Genomic DNA, 11,143 nt, shown 5'->3' with positions numbered 1-11,143 from the left:
GGTTGACAGTTTTTTTTCCATATGAATCAGCAGCAGGTGGGCAGGGGAGTGGCTATAGCTCTGAATTAAAAAAAACGCTGGACTCACTGACATCACGCTGGACTCAAATCAGCTCATTAGCATGCGGCATGTGGCATCTTTGTGTGTATATTATGAGATAACCATCTGTCACACCAGTAAGTGAATACATCTAAGGTACTTTTTAGTAGTTAATGATTGTATATAATTAGTTAGATTATAATCAAATGTCCACATGACAGGTTCCCTTTAAGACATCTACCCATAAGGGAAGGTGACTGAGCAATAGTTTTCTAGCTTGTTGGTTCCTGATAAGGTGTGCTGTATTTGTTTGTCTGCTCATATGCCTTTTTCCTGAGTATTGATCCTCCACTTCCTTACCTGACCTGTGCCTGATCTGTGTATTGACCATTTGCTGCCTGTCCTGACCTTGGACTGTTTACTGGCCTGTTCCTGACTATAGTTTTGCCTCACTCCTTGGTGCTCTTCACCGGTGCCTCTGGACCCCATGGGTCAGCTGTCAAACATACAGAGATTACTCCAGGAGGAAGTAGCTTAGTGTTTTCCCTGCAGCAAAGTCCAGAGCCATGTAAAGGGTTTAAAGGGTAAATATGGGACTGTTAGGATAATAGCCTATAGGAGTAGACCATAGTAAAAATCTGTTGGTTGACACATTGGTTCCACGCACACTTTGTAACAATGACACATCAAACTGGTAGAGAATTTCACTGGAAAAACAGTGATGTGCATCATGTTAATGTAACTTTATTTGTCCTAATGTTAAACAGTGATCTTATTTCTGTGCAGCCAATGTGAAGGATTGCGTTATCCAAAGCAGAACATGTTGAGTATTGCAGCATCACTGCATTTATGACTAGACAAATTTGCTGAATGCAGGCTTGGATAACCCCACTGCCAACATGAGGATGAGTGCTACGTTGAAGGCTCTTGCTGAATGAAGCCAAAACAGTGGTTGCTGTTGCTTCATTTGTAGTGGCTTGTGATGAAGCAGCTTTCAGTTTATTGGTGACAGAAACAGTTTCTTAAAATTTGGCTAAAATTTGGCAACTGTACTGTTGCTATTAGCAGGCCTGTTTGGGTGGAATTGGCTGAAATCTTTTGCGACAACACAAGTGCTTAGTTCATCCGAAAAGAGGATGATTTCAGCATGTTATGCTTGTGCAGTAAGCCGGATGGGGACAGATGCACACTGGCGCAATATTAATAGTTTTTAGTTTGTGACGACAATTGCAGCTTGCGCAGGTACTGTAGCAGGGCCCTTTAAGATGTTATAGCTCACGTACCAAGTGAGGAATGCCAGAGGGGGATATTATCTCTGTGTGGTAGATATTGTAGTGTCAACGGTGTCTCCTACCTTGGAACGGCTGGACTCCTGAATCCTGGCTCACATGCAATAAATTGAGTGCGGTTAATAGGAGTAATTGAGGAATAATTGAGATCCAAACAGGTAATAGGATCCAACTTGTCTTTACTTAGTGACTTGCAGCTTTAAATCCATACCGTACAGCAATAGTCCTTAGGTCCCAGCAGGTATTGGCAATGTATGGCAGGGGTTAATGCCTCTTCTGCTCCTATACTATATGCCTGGAGAATCTGGCAGGTATTTATCTTCTGCTCTGTCTGTCTTCTGCTTGATATGGGCCTGACTAGCTGAGGAGGAATTTGGCTTCTCCTGGTCTTTGGATTAAACACTCACAGTTCTGCTCACAGGGAATGGCTTCCTGGAGATCTGTAGATCTGGAGGTGGCTGCTTGCTTGTCAACCAGCACTGAGGAAGATGGCTCAGGCTGGGAAAAGTGATCTTGGCCTTAGCCGAGGCTCAATCCTGTCTTGGGATCCCTGTTTCTGGGAGCTCCTACCAACACAGTCTTCCCCTAGCCAGGGTGGCTGGTACTCTAACTAGAACTTTCTTTCCTCCCCATGAGGCAGGACATGGGACCAGCCCACTTCTGCTCACAGAGGAGGGGGAGCTAAAACTGGAATGAACTATTCCAGTCTAGCAATACTAAACTGGCTATGGTCCTGCTAAATACATTGCTGCCACCTGCTGGTGTACAGGGAAATTACAGCATAATATATGAAACAGGCTTAGAAAAATACATATTATGGAAAATGCATTGTTAGATTACACAAGATGGCAATACATATGCACCTGACATGATGCAGCGGGGAGAAAGAGTTTTAGTGACATACTTCAGGATGTTACACTTGGGATAATGCCATTTTTCATATCCCCTGTACAAAAGGAAAACACTGCTGTAACATGAGAACAAATAAATGTATGTTAACATGAGGCACACAATTGTTTTCTCAGCTTGATGTGTCACATACTTACCTTCTCATTTGAAAAACTAAACTTGAATCCAAGATGGCATGATTCAAGAACTCTGTCTTTCTGGTGACATGGTTTAATGGGTTTCCCTCTTCTGCCACAGTTTTTGTCTAATATTGGTTTATCATCTGCCAAAACATTTTTAGTTTATTTTTTATTACTTTTGAGACACCCTGTATATTTTAAGCTTTCCTTACAGACCTGAGACTCTTTCAGTTTTAGCATTAGAAATACATATTGAAATACTGATAGTAGGATATATTGTATACAGAGAGTTCTACAGTATATAGTCTATCAAGAGCATTTTCAATGTATCACTCTAATTTACTCATGCTCATCATGTTATCGCTTCAGCATCTAAAGAATGCTTTCCTGAAAAGGGTACCCCAAGGCTACCAAAGTATTCCTGAAGTGTTCCTAATAATGTTAAAGGGAACCTGTCACCAGGATTTTGTGCATAGAGCTGGGGACATGGGCTACTAGATGGCCGCTAGCACATCTGCAATACCCAGTCCCCATAGCGGGGCGGTGCTGGGCTCCTTTCCGCTGGACTCATCTCCGGACACAGGACTCATATCAGGTTCATTTGCATATGGATCAAAACGGTTTTTTAACACAATAAAAGCACAGAGAGCTATGGGGACTGGGTATTGCAGATGTGCTAGCGGCCATCTAGCAGCCCATGTCCCCAGCTCTATGCACAAAATCCTGGTGACAGGTTCCCTTTAAGCTAACAATCATTAATGAAAAACTCATTGTGCCCTTGTAGGCCTCAACATTCATGAACAGTGTTGGGGCCTAAAATACACATATAGACTGTAATTTAGCTAATATAGTGCTATAATCTTTGTTTTTTTTTCAAATTTTTTTTGCCTCTTCTGAACTTCAGTTTTGGAAAATATGTACACTATTAAAAAAAATTACTATTGCACTATATTAGCTAAATTGCAGTCTATATGTGTATTTTACGAATATTCTTAATATTGCTCTAACTTCATCTTTTAGAATATTCGTAATATTCTAAAAGACGAAGTTAGAGCAATATTACGAATATTCGTAAAATACATATATAGACTGTAATTTAGCTAATATAGTGCTATAATTTTAGTTTTTTTTTCAATTTTTTTTTGCCTCTTCTGAACTTCAGTTTTGGAAAATATGTACACTATTAAAAAAAATTACTATTGCACTATATTAGCTAAATTGCAGTCTATATGTGTATTTTACGAATATTCTTAATATTGCTCTAACTTCGTCTTTTAGAATATTCGTAATATTCTAAAAGACGAAGTTAGAGCAATATTACGAATATTCGTAAAATACACATATATAGATTGTAATTTAGCTAATATAGTGCTATAGTAATTTTTTTTTAATAGTGTACATATTTTCTAAAACTGAAGTTCAGAAGAGGCAAAAAAAAATTGACAAAAAAAATGATTACTATAGCACAATATTAGTTAAATTACAATCTATATATGTGTATTTTACGAATATTCATAATATTGCTCTAACTTAGTCTTTTAGAATATTACGAATATTCTAAAAGACGAAGTTAGAGCAATATTAAGAATAAATTTGTTATTTAGAATATTCTTCCTTTTTTTTTTTTTCCAATGTGTAGTTATTCCACTTTGGCATACTGCTCCCCGACAAGCGTCCCCGTAACCATGGGAACGCCTGTGGGTTAGAATATACCATCGGATCTGAGTTTTCACACTCTTAGGGAAAACTCAGATCCGATGGTATTTTCTAACCCACAGGCGTTCCCATGGTGACGGGGACGCTTGTCGGGGAGGTGTATGCCGAAGTTGATTAAATAACGAATATATTCGCTATATTGCTATGTATTAATTTTTTTTGAATATTCGTGAAATAATCGAAATCTTGATTTCGATTTTTTGTTCTAAATAATATTTGATTTTTATTAATTTTTTTATTTGCTATCGCTGTCCCTAATTTAAATAAAGCGGGTAGCGTAAACGTGCGTGAAAAAGGGTATGACGTAATTTAAAGTACTAGAACCGCCCAGTGACTGTGACCAGTGTCCTATAAAGCATTCATCATCACTATTTGAACTTTACAAGTGAATGACTACAATGGCTACTGGAAGTACGTCAAAGTTCAGACACATATTGGAGAAAGATGAGGACAACATCATATTAACTGTAAGTAATATTCTCTTAAAGCATATATGTTGTTTGTGTAGATATTGCATGCAGCACAATGATTGTTCTGTAGATCACGAATTCTGAAATATTCGTAGATGCGATTATTATCTATATTGATACGATTTTATTTTTTGGACCGTGTGTCTCGTAGGGCATACGGTCGTGTGCAAGTGGCATAAGTGTCTAAAGTAGCTAATAAATATAAAATACCCCAAAAAATAACATTAAACTGTATCCGAACTATCTCTAATCTAAAAAACACTATAATGACCATAAACATGTGTAACTTTTGGATTTAGATGTAAATCTTAAGTGTTTATACACCTACTCCACACAATGCACTAATTCTCTGATAAACTAAATTGCATTAATATTTTCTTTTTTTAAAAACATACAGTAATCTATAAATAATTGGAGATATAAGGTAGTAGGACGCACAGGGCTGCTAGTCACTAAACAGGGTGCTCACAGTCAAGTAGTGTCACCCCACTACTCGGCAAAGACAAAATATATATATATATAGAGAGAGAGAGAGACTGGGCACACCTGAGGAATTTGGTCACTACGTTTATTAGTTAAAATGAAAAGAGAATACACTCAATCAGCGATCCAAATAGAAGGATGTATACTAAGCTAAAGGAAAAGCCAAAATACAGTGTATACCACCAATGTCGGTGGTACACAATATGCAGGATATGTAGTCTAAATAAATCAACTGACCTCTTGCAGATAATTACGATAGGCTAAAACATCAATCAATAAAATACAATAAATATAGCAGCATATGGCGTATATAATAGCATTAGTTGGGACCAAAATTCTATATAGCAGCTAGGCTTGAAACATCAATCAATAAATTACAATCAATAAATTGCAATAAATATAGCAGCATGTGTCATATAAGGCAGCATTTGGTGGGACCAAAATTCTATATAACAGCGTAAATCTAGTGTCTCTAGTAATGATGAACATGTTGCAGCAAAGAAAATCGAATGTGACCAAATGTATCAAGGTGGCTGACAGCCGAAAATGGTCACTAGTTATTTCATTGCTTTATGTCCATTCCGATAATCAGAAACATGCTCAAAGTTCAACACACAATCTCCGTTGTTTCAATCGTGGAATAGTATAACCTGTACGGTCGGTCAGTGCCAAAACCGTAGGTGCATCTAAGATAACAGTACTTGGACTGAATACAGCGGCATCCCGCTGTCACTGAACCTAGCGGCGTCCCGCTAGAGATGAATAGTGAAGATAGTAATCACTCTGCTGTCAGAACAGTCTTACCAGTTTCTGAAGACCTCTGCCGTCCTGTGGACTTTAGTGGGATACTTTCCCTTTGTCTTCCAGGATATTAGTTTGCCGCATCGGTGGATTATTCCACGTGGGCCCGCCGGTTCAAATCCAGGCTTCAGCTCACTACCACCTTCTCCCGCAAAATTTGACAGTAAGTTTCTCGGCAATGGTCCTTCACTGGTTACTTGTGGTGCACACACATTCAGGCGGGGGGTCTGATCAGACGCATTTCGGGGTTAAAATGTCCCCTTCCTCAGTGGTAATCGGACCCCCCAAAAAACCATCTCTTTTATAGCAAAAAATGTGTTCACTGCAAAACCCGGGGTGGGTCCCATTCCGGAAGTCGCCTAATTGTTATTGTCCGACATAGATATTCATTTCATTCTGTTCTAATATATCAATTGTCAAATATACAATTCCATCAACGACACTGTTCCATCAAACTGTCCCTCTATATGATCATAATTTCATAGCTGCTTTTTCAATTTGTAATAAAAACGCACTACTTGTTCCAGCAGTATCAGTGCGTTTTTAGCTGCGTTTTTTGCTGCTAGATATTAGACTTACAAAAATGTTCAAATACAAATCTAGAGTGTGCGTCACATTATATAAAAAAAATTATAAATAAAAAAAATATATATATATATACAGTGGGGGAAATAATTATTTGACCCCTCACTGATTTTGTAAGTTTGTCCAATGACAAAGAAATGAAAAGTCTCAGAACAGTATCATTTCAATGGTAGGTTTATTGTAACAGTGGCAGATAGCACATCAAAAGGAAAATCGAAAAAATAACTTTAAATAAAAGATAGCAACTGATTTGCATTTCATTGAGTGAAATAAGTATTTGAACCCTCTAACAAAAAAAGACTTAATACTTGGTGGAAAAACCCTTGTTTGCAAGCACAGAGGTCAAACGTTTCTTGTAATTGATGACCAAGTTTGCGCACATTTTAGGAGGAATGTTGGTCCACTCCTCTTTGCAGATCATCTCTAAATCCCTAAGGTTTCGAGGCTGTCTCTGTGCAACTCTGAGCTTGAGCTCCCTCCATAGGTTTTCGATTGGATTAAGGTCCGGAGACTGACTAGGCCACTCCATGACCTTAATGTGCTTCTTCTTGAGCCACTCCTTTGTTGCCTTTGCTGTATGTTTTGGGTCATTGTCGTGCTGGAACACCCATCCACGACCCATTTTCAGTTTCCTGGCAGAGGGAAGGAGGTTGTCGCTCAGGATTTCACGATACATGGCTCCGTCCATTTTCCCGTTTATGCGAATAAGTTGTCCTGTGCCCTTAGCAGAAAAACACCCCCAAAGCAAAAAGTTTCCACCCCCATGCTTGACGGTGGGGACGGTGTTTTGGGGGTCATAGGCAGCATTTTTCTTCCTCCAAACACAGCGAGTTGAGTTAATGCCAAAGAGCTCTATTTTGGTCTCATCAGACCACAGCACCTTCTCCCAGTCACTCTCTGAATCATTCAGGTGTTCATTGGCAAACTTCAGACGGGCCTGCACATGTGCCTTCCTGAGCAGGGGGACCTTGCGAGCCCTGCAGGATTTTAATCCATTGCGGTGTAATGTGTTTCCAATGGTTTTCTTGGTGACTGTGGTCCCTGCTAATTTGAGGTCATTAACTAACTCCTCCCGTGTAGTTCTAGGATGCTTTTTCACCTTTCTCAGAACCATTGACACCCCACGAGGTGAGATCTTGCGTGGAGCCCCAGAGCGAGGTCGATTGATGGTCATTTTGTGCTCCTTCCATTTTCGAACAATCGCACCAACAGTTGTCACCTTCTCTCCCAGCTTCTTGCTAATGGTTTTGTAGCCCATTCCAGCCTTGTGCAGGTCTACAATTTTGTCTCTGACATCCTTGGACAGCTCTTTGGTCTTTCCCATGTTGGAGAGTTTGGAGTCTGCTTGATTGATTGATTCTGTGGACAGGTGTCTTTTATACAGGTGACTAGTTAAGACAGGTGTCCTTAATGAGGGTGACTAATTGAGTAGAAGTGTCTAACCACTCTGTGGGAGCCAGAACTCTTAATGGTTGGTAGGGGTTCAAATACTTATTTCACTCAATGAAATGCAAATCAGTTGCTATCTTTTATTTAAAGTTTTTTTTTCGATTTTCCTTTTGATGTGCTATCTGCCACTGTTACAATAAACCTACCATTGAAATGATACTGTTCTGAGACTTTTCATTTCTTTGTCATTGGACAAACTTACAAAATCAGTGAGGGGTCAAATAATTATTTCCCCCACTGTATATATATAATATATATATTCCCCTAGTGACAAAGTGGAATAAAAGATCACATGCTATAAATTCCACTAACAATATAGGCGTATAAAACATTATATAAATATAAAAATAAATTTAAAAACATTTAGGAGGGCGGTATAATAATCCTACTCCAATAATATTTCATTAGGCTAAGATGTGAACAGGGGGAGTCTCTATTTTAGTTTGGCTAATAGCACTCCCTGATCTATATAACCATCCATATATTGATATTGGCCTAGGTACTGTATTCATTACTGGAGAAAACCGCAAGTGCTGGCTGAACAAGGTCAGTGCATTGGTGCTGTGTTTTCACTGTTGCCTTAAACTAAAATTATATAAAAATAAGATCTATATTGCAGTCTAATTATGCATTATATTTGAGCTGCCCTTAATTTAAAAAAACTGCATGTTATAAAATATTCTAGAACTAACAATAAATACATGAATGGGTGTGAGTAAAATAAAATAAATACTAGTAGGGCTATCTGATTACTACTATTGCATCCCCAATCCTTCTAGGGACATAATCCAAAGTGGTTTAAAAAACAAAATGGTGTATAAAAATAATAAAAAACGAAAATCTTCATTTGTAGAAATATTTTCGTTAGGGTTTCTTGTAAATCACGTTTTAGATGCGATGGAGGCCCACCGTCCGGGGGGAAGCCCCCCGAATGACAGAACTACACTCGGCGGGTTTCACCCCCGACGGGAGGCCCCCAGCCCCATCCTACAAGAACCCAAATAGTTCGTATTCCGCATTTAGTCCTCCCGGAATCATAGTTTCCATCTCAAAAATTCTTTGTGTTTCCTTACTCGACATCTTGCTAATGTGATTCCCCCCTCTCCAACTTCTGGGTACTTTGTCGATGGCTGCGAATTTTACACCTGATGGATCACTGTTATGGGCAATTTTAAAATGTTTTGAAAGTGAATGGGTTTCCACACCTTTCTTGAAGTTCGCTATGTGCTCTGCAAGACGTTTTTTGAGAGTTCTTTTGGTTCTACCAATGTACTGCCGTTTGCAGGGGCATTCTAAAATATAAATAATGTTCTCTGAGGTGCAGGTTAAAAATTATTTTATGCTATGTTTAAACCCATTAGTTGTCGAAATTATTTCTTTGGTTTGTTTTACAAATGAGGTCAGTTTGCAATTAGCACACTGTCCACATCTGAAAAATCCATTCAGATTAATCAATTTTTGCACCAACATGTTGTTTTCTATATCTTCCTTGACAGTTGGTGCTATTTTATTGCCCAAATTGGGTGCCTTTGTAAACACAATCAAGGGTTTGAGAGGGATAGTTGCTCCCACCACCTTATCTTTTTTTATTATGTCCCAATGTTTATATAAAATACTCTTTACTTTTTTATAGTCACTACTGTAGGGTAATATCATTTTTAATAGATTTTCCTTTTGTTTAATACTTTTATTGTCTTTTTCTGTAAAAAAGTTTTTCCTCTCCATATTCCTTACCTTGTTAAGGGCAAGGTCTAAAACATCTTCAGGGTATTCTTTATTTAAAAACTGTTCTTTCATCCTATCTGCCTCCAGTTCAAATTGTTCTACTACTGTGCAATTACGTTTTAACCTCTGGAATTGGCCCTGAGGAATATTAATAAGCCAGCTGGGTAAGTGGCAGCTGTTAAACAGGATGTAACTATTACGCGTTGAAGGCTTGATGTAGGTACAAGTTTTTAATTTGCCCTCCTCAACGTAAATTTGTAAATCTAAAAATGCCAATTTTTCCCTACTAGTATTTCCTGAAAATGTAAGATTATAACTGTTACAAAACTGTTATTTACCCTGTTAGTCTGAATGGATGAAGCACATGGTGAGAACAATGGATGGCGGCCATTTTAACTCACAGACACTGTTTAGACTTTTCTACACGGTGCCATCTCGCCGGTATTTGGTGCACAAAGACATCGGGCAGTAGTTTTGAACTATACAGCAGGGGACACATTATACAGTAATAATTTTTTATATAGCCTGTATATGTTCTGCGGAATCTGCATTAAACTGTATCATCCAAACTACTGAACGGATCTGGGTGAATTTTGGATATGTGGTTCACCCAGATCCCCCGGTTCCGAGGATATACTTGTTATGGGGTTATTGCATGTTTTGGGGTTCCTGTGATATGTTTTATAAAACTGTATTTCTCTGCTTGTGATAATTATATTGGCATTGTGTTCAGTAATCTTATCACAGGCAGAGAGGAGGATTTTGTGTGGGAGTGTCTGTGTTTATTGTACGGATTGATTGGTTGTATTTCAAACCCCTGTGGGCAGTACTATTTTTGTGGATTGTAAATAAAAGAGGCTGTATGCCCCAGGACAGTCAGTCCTAGCTTGACCTTCAAATCGCAGCCTCGCCTCGTTTTGTGGGGGAAAGATTATCCTAGCTGTAAAATAGCTAGTGGGATTGTTCTACATTTACAGGATCCTTCTGGATATTGAGACGAAGCGGCTCCTCTCTCTCTCCCTAAACAGAGATCCAGACTATCCAAGCGGTCCAGCTTCCAGCTAGCCTGGGAGTAACCGTAACATTTGGATGGCAGCGGTGGGATTGTCCTGGATTTCCTAGGAGAGGTACTGAACGGATGGAGAGCGCTTACGAAAAATTGAAACGTGCGACCCTGAAGGATTTACTCGAAAGCAGAGGGGGGAACGCCAGCAACCGTCCGAGAAGGGAACTGATCGCAGAATTAACCGAACTGGATCAGGGCTTCACGATGCCAGAAACCCCGACCACGACTAGTGACGAAAAGACCAGGATTGTTCGGGAGAGGCTCTCGCTATATGGGCCGAACCCACCTATGGAACTGGTGCAGCAGTTGATGGCAGAAGCGGACGAGGATATACGGAAGGCTCGAGCCCACGAACTCAGCCTAGTGACCGCACATGCCGAAGCACCGCAGGTAATCGTTCCTGTCGAAAACGCCGGGAGGCCAAAGATACCCTATGCGGCTTTTAGACCCTTCCTAGAGAGCGAGACAGGAATCGATGAATATTTGGCGGAC

The sequence above is a fragment of the Bufo bufo genome, chromosome 3 (genome assembly GCF_905171765.1).
Source record: "Bufo bufo chromosome 3, aBufBuf1.1, whole genome shotgun sequence".
Taxonomy (NCBI): Eukaryota; Metazoa; Chordata; class Amphibia; order Anura; family Bufonidae; genus Bufo; species Bufo bufo.
Note: the sequence above shows the minus strand (reverse complement) of the source record.